The sequence below is a fragment of the Empidonax traillii genome, unplaced genomic scaffold (assembly GCF_003031625.1).
Source record: "Empidonax traillii isolate 1590-97213 ecotype Southwest subspecies unplaced genomic scaffold, ASM303162v1 scaffold2:size4533513, whole genome shotgun sequence".
Classification (NCBI taxonomy): Eukaryota; Metazoa; Chordata; class Aves; order Passeriformes; family Tyrannidae; genus Empidonax; species Empidonax traillii.
In genome coordinates this window covers 4,416,374-4,423,457 of record NW_020955195.1, presented here as the reverse complement: position 1 = coordinate 4,423,457, position 7,084 = coordinate 4,416,374, and positions in this window count along the sequence as shown.

The window sequence follows — 7,084 nt, the reverse complement described above, 5'->3', positions numbered from 1 at the left end:
AAAATACTTCCTTGCAGAGATTTTTAGAAGTGGTTTGTGTGACTCTCATGCAGCTTCTTCTAGTGCTATTTATAACCAGCCCAGCCATCTGAGGTGCCCTTGAAATATTTCATTATGTCAGCGCATGACATTCTGCATATGCTGCTCATTCCTCCAGCACAAACCAGTTAAAAGACATTGTCCTGCAAAGAGGAGCTTTGGGTCATGTTCCAGAAAGCTCATGAAGGCCTGGGAGGAGCCCAAAACTGATCCAGACCTCCAGGACTGAACTAACTTAGACCCTGTTTCTATTGCAAAGCTGGGAAAGATCAGCTTTATTCAAGCACCTCCACGCTTACTGCCAAGCAGATCATGAGAGCTCTGCTTGTTCTGTCTCCAGCCCCATTCATTCTGTCCAATACTGCAACCAGAGAGCCAAACCCACTGAAGTACCCTCGTGCCCACAGACTGCACAAAGAAAGCATAGGTGGATGAGGGAAGTTTCACAAAATGGCAAAAGGAATGCAAGGCTGACCAGGCTGAAGGGAAGACATCAAACATCACATTAAACTAAGCTCTGCTTTTGTTCCACTCCCTGGACTAGGATGTGCTCCACAGAACCCACAGTTAGCTCAATAAAATTGGCATTTAAAAGTATTAGCATGAACAGCCCCAGGATGTAAAACAGGAGGAGGCATAGCACAAAAACAGCCGTTAGTTTAAGTGCTCATTAAATGTCAACCCTTCCTCCTGCCACACTACACAAACAGTCTACCCCTGACTGTGACCCCACTTCCAGTCTGTCTAGAAAGCCTGTTGCTTTGAAAAGCCATCAGGTAGAGCCACACTGCTGTTAGTGCACTCAAAGCCTGTGGGCAGCTCAGCTTGTACTTACTTTGCCAGCCATAATCCTTTATTCTTGCCTTAGAGAAATATATTCCATCCCCAGCAAAGCCGAACATATGAGGGGAGGAATACGTGCAAAGCACTTACCAGGCCTAGTGGTGATCACATACAGAGGCTTTCCAGGGAGATTTGTTCTTCCTGCAGAGATGAGCACTGCCACCACATTATAGAGAGGTGGGAAGTATTTCACACAGGCATGCCAAGGATAATGTTAAAAGTAATTCCCTTCTCCTTCTCTACAGAGTAGGTGGGGGCTTTAAAGAGAGCTTATTCAAAATGCCTTGGAAATTTCATAAAACCACAAAGTCTGACTGCAGCTGAGCTGAGATGTGCTTTATCACCCATGCAAGGATGACTTGCAGTACTGAGCATCCAGTCCAATCTTTCCAACATAAGACGTGGGCAATGCCTGCAACCAGCTCTTGCCTAATACCTCTCCTGCTATTCTGCATATCCACAGCAACAAAACCAAATCACTTTTGCACCAGAATGATTTACTTTTTAACCTCTGTTCAATTCTGACACAGAACACAATGACGGGCAAATTAAATACTCCTGAGCAGCCTTGCCTGGCCCCTCCCAGGGTTGTCCAAGGAGAACCATAAGCCCAGTGTTCAGGTGTGATACCCACCATGATGAGTCCAGGAGCAGCTCCACAGATCAGGTGTCTGAGGGGGGATTGCTGCCTATGACCATGGGACATTTTTTGGGATGCAAGGAAAAAGCAGTTCCAGGTTGTACAGGACCTATTATGAGATGTTTAGGGGACTAAACAAAGGCAGAAGAAAGGAGAGGCTTAGGTGATTTGGGGACGAAAAAACACAGAAAAACAGAGAGGTACAGGGATTTAAAAGGGCCAGGTTTGTGTAAATAGTTGGCTGGTCAGTACCTACACCTTGGCATGTCCTGTGCCTACTCAGCATCTTACTAAGAGGGGTCCTGAGTCATGTGTGTGTAATGGTCAGTCCCAGCAACTCGAATGGAGCTGTGTCCTCCAAGGCATGTCTGGCCAAGTAACAGCAACTGGGGAGACTGGGATCCAGCTATTGGACATGCTGGGAGCCCGAGTCCAGATGGCTGAGGGATCCACCTTGTAGTGATTGAACTTCTTCTGTGAAGGGCTACAGTGCAGTTCAGAGGCCCCAGCACACACAAACATGCACAAGCACGTGCAGTCTGCATGTTCTGTTAACAGTGCAAGTTCTGAGTTTTTGTTTCACCCTTGGTTTCTCAAAACTTTGCTCTTCCCTAGTTCCCTAAAGACCGACGCTATCAATCTGTTCTTTGAGTAACAAAATATTTCAGTCTATTCTCTGCTCTGTTGACCGGATACATCTCACTTGGCTCTCTCAGAGCACCTCTTCCACTTGGAACCAAGCTCTGGGATGTGAGCACAGCTTTGTATGCTGGACTGCACTGATCAGTTTAGGGGCAGATTAGGATGAGGATAAGCAGTGATTAACCCTGACAGCAAGACTGCATCAGGAAGTTAAAGAAGGCAGCCAAAGAGAACTTTTCTCCAGTATGGACAGAGAGAGGAAGATGACAGTATTCAACAAACTTCACTGAGCCTAAAATTTGCCTGTGTTACCATGGATGCATCACTGAAAACGAACACACTTTTGCAAGTAGGGTGCTATTCAGCATCTGGTTCTTTTGCTGCACAGTATGGATAACTTCGCCTGCTTTAAAAGAAGGGGCAAATGTCTGGCAAGGAACAGAGATTTAGAATAGAAACCCGCTGCACACTAAGATATCAAACAAATGCATAAGCCTCAAGGAAAGCCATACAGTTGAGCTTTCGTGCCTGCTAAGCAAGAAGCTGGGTTTATGCACCATGGAGAACAAAACCAAGAGGCTTCCTGAATTATAATTCTTATGGTGAAAGTGTTGTATTAGCATATAACCCAGTGTACATGTGGCAAAATCAACTGCCACTAGTGTGTATCGGATTATCTGCAGCCAGCATCTACCCCACCCACTGCTCTGCAGATCCCTAGACCCTGCAGTCACAAGGGAATTTCTGACTGCTGCAGTTCAGAGGATGGATCCACCACACCTTGGTGCAACTGCTTTCTCCCAGAGAGGCCAGCTAAGAAATCCAACACTGCCCTGTTAGCATTAACAATCTCTGAATGAACCAGACCTTAAAAAATCTTGGAAAGGAGCTGCCATAGTGTGATGTGAGGTGCCCTAAAGGGAAGCAGAAAGAGATAAGGGAAAACCAACTAAAGTGTTCTTTGATAAAGAAAGAAAAATTGCAGCTAAATCAGGAAAACCCAGTTCTAAAATAATCAGAGCCATTTTTGGACTCCAAGACCAAGACGACTTACAAAAGTGAAATAAGCAAAGAGCCTGAACACAGTATAAACCTATGAGAACTTTGAATGCAGGAGTAGTACCTGTTTAAATGTTAAAATCTAGCAGACCTGTGATCCCAAGGCTCCTGTCAGCAGATGGGTGGGATCTAGTTGCCAGTGGCCTTCAATCAGTGCTAAAATAGCTGCGTGCATCTCTGATAAAACTGATCTGTCAGGGGGATGACAGGTGGACCACTGACTTGCCAGTTAAGACTGCACCCTAGCTGTCACTTTGACGATGTGGCATTGCCCATTCTGTGAAAGATATGGCTTCTCCTCCCTGAGGCTGTCTGGCCAGTGGCCATCCATAAAACTATGTGTTGTCCTGGTGTTTAGATGCCCTTCTTTCTGCTTCCTGGGCTTACCACTCCCACTGGTTGTTTGATCAACTCAGAGGTGATCCAGTGACCCTGGAGCACCCCAGGACACAGCATCTTCCCCACCAGCTGTGACTGGGCACCTCAGAGTTTCTAACCAAGGATCTGACTCCCTTACAGCCACAGGACTTCTGGCACCAGATACTGCACTGGGGGCAGCTGGGTCACCAGGATGTTTGCTCACCCTTTCTGAGGACCTTCAGGATTTCCTGTAGAATTCCATTTTTTACCTTTGACTTTAAGTCTATTATCAGTTATGTAACAGTGGCTGTTCTTTCAGATCCACAGCTACAAAAAGGGCATTTTGTATATTCCAGGCACTTGGTGTGTTAGTCTACACGCAGCTCCAACCTCTTCCCATGAATTGTGGAAAATCATGCTAGCAACTCTCTTCACATGTTTAGTCTTCAGCCATTCTGACTAAAACTAGCAAAGCTTCTGTGAGCCTTTCTGAACCAGAGTAGAAGTATATAAACCTCGTCTGTTTTCAGATATATTTCAAGATACTCTAATCTTGAAAAGCTCTCGGAGAGAGAAACGCTGAAGCAGTGCCTGCCATATCAGAATGCAAACAGATTTGTGACAGCTTGTTTTCTAGGGAAAGAGGAGACTTTCTCCAGAGGGAGAAGCCTGTTCTCTCTTGAGTCAGGACAGACAATATCTGCTGAGGTGAAAATGATAGAAGGTCCAGAAACAATAACTCATGGTCTTTGTTTCAAACCAGCATTATGACCATTTTCAAGCAATGCTGGCTGCAATTAAATCTAGAGAGAGCCTCAAAGCTGAGTGGAGGAAAAAACTGAAATCACCAAGTCTCAGATGTTGCAGCTGCAGTCTGCAATACAGATATGAAACAGAGAAAGGGATCTTTTCCAGAGGATGTGAAAGCAGGTCCAATGAATGCATACTACTTGACACCAAGTACACTACTGTACTATCAGTCTCTTTCCAGGCACTTTCAGAAATCAGCAAAATACATTTAAAACAATAATCCAAGTAATGCTAATACAATCAACTGCAGATGGTTACACAGGCATTGCTTAACCGGGAAAACAGAAGCATTTGGACAATACATTGTATTACAAAATATGCCAATGCAGAACTTACACTCTGCACCCTGCTGAGAACCAGCAGAAGAGACCAGAAGTAAAGACATTTTCTGCATCAGCATTGTGCACCACATCAATGGAAACTTTCATATGGTGAAGCCTTAGAGCATCCAGAATAAAAGGCTTTGTGTTCTCCTGAAAGGAGTCAAAATTCAGGCAAGGGACTGTGAGCTTTGCATCAAATGAGAAAATAAATGAAAAAATAGCCTTAGAGAATTTCATGGGAATGAAGTTTCCTTTCCCTCAGGTGCGTGAAGAGACAATTACATGCTACAAGCAGGGGCCAAAAACAAGAGGCAAGGCTGTAAGGGCAGCATCTCCCCAGAGAAACCACCCAGCCAGTCTTCCTGTTAGAGCCATTTGCTTAGACTTTTGTTCTGTTTTTATTTTCATGGATATGTTTGGACACAACAGGATACAACTGTTATCACACAACACGCAAAGCATAGACATGTGCACTCCAAACCCTTCAGTGAAACACCTCTCCATTGTGTCAGTACAGACAAAAGTATATTGTCACGTGAATGACCAAGTATATTTAGACAGATGTGGTCCAAGTCTTAATCTTAGTAGGGGAATCTCTCAGGCTATTCTTGCAAACCTTTTTCTCCAATAAAGCCAGGCCATTGCTTGAATTTGTCAAAGAAAAACTAATTAAAAAGAAGTGTGTTTTTTGTTTGTTTGTTTTTTTTTTTAAATCATGAATACAGAAAGCTAAATTAGGTCCATTAAGGACATGAAGGGACTTGTTACAGAGGTGCATGGGGAGTTGCACTGCAGCATACCTCTGTTCAGGCACTTATTCAGATGCAGTACTGGACTAAGCTTAAGTGAGTTGAGAATAATTTAATCCTGAGTGACTGTATCTACACCAGGGTTTAAACTGCTGAATTAATGTAAGTGCACATATTCAATTAATATGGATTTTTTTTTCCTGACTGCTCCAACCTCAAGGAAACCCTGAGGAAGTTATTGCACAAACAGATATTTCACTGGAAGTACTGATTTTTATAGCAGAGTAAGTAAGAATAAGAATCAGTGAAGTAAGAGAATATTAGTTACAAGTAAAACAAGAAATACCAGTTAGAGCTTTCTCACACTGAATTATCTCTGGGCTAAAAACGTAGTTAGCTCCTACTGGCTGCAGGGCAGGTTTATGCTTTAAGGGCTAGCTAACACAACTATTAGCACAACTTCTTTTTTGTGAGGCTTGGGAATTTCAGTCAAACTGGAATAGCTTCTACTCTTTATACATTAGATTAATACCACATTCATGTAAGGAGGGGAGTCAGTTCAGATCCATCATGTATTTCTGTTGATTAGGTTTTTCACAAGTGTATTTTACATGAAACAATATAACTTACACATCCATTTCAAAGGTCACATTTTCAACAGACGTTGATGGTGGTGCTTTAATCATTCCTGGAGTGAGGTGTACACGTAATCATTCCTTCTGCAAACCTCAGCAGGTCCTTAAAAGATCCATGTGCCAATTAAAGAGACCACAACCTGTGTACAGCACTATGCACTCCTGCTGGCAGAGCTCCAGTGATCTCCTAACTCCTCCAGCACTCGCAAAGCGCAGAAAATCTCTCATGCTCTCATGAAACAGAACCTTTGTGTTTGGGCACATCTTCTCTAGACTCCTGTAATGGTTTCTGAAAACCAAAGAAGGAAAGAAGCAGGCTGAGCAAGGCCCACCACTGGTTACCCACAGGGAGGTGGAAGCAACCAACAGTACAAAGTTCAGGGAAGGGTTAGAACCCCTAATACCAAAACCCTGGAAGATTTACAAAATGTAATGCTTGCTGAGTAAGTGGTAACTTTTATTCACTTTTAAGTCACTATACACAGGCAAAGGGACCTTTCCATTTTAAGTCTCTCATGCTGGTATTTAAATGAATCTAATAAATGGCAAATGACTGATTTCCTCGGGACAATTACACATTGGTACCTCGAGTGTAAATAAGAAATATATGTATGAATAAAATCCTGACTTCAAACTAACTCAGAGTCGTTGGCAGTTCCTAACAAGCCAACAGCACGAATAAGCATGCTGCCCTCTCAGTACACAGAGCAGTACACAAACTACACGTTTGGTTTACTGCAAGAAATTCAACTGCTGTAGCATCTGGTTCGGATAATATTGGTGTTTCCTCAATGAGACATTTCAATTAATTTTACCTAAAAAACTCCATAGTTTTGATCTGTTGGGGTATTAAAATAAAGACCTTGAAAGAAAAAAAAAGCCCTTCAACTTAACCAGTGGGCAATCACCAAGGTGTCAGAGACAAAACATACTCAGTTCACCAATCGAAGCCTCCTGCAAGTTAGAGACCTGTTTTTCCCCCCT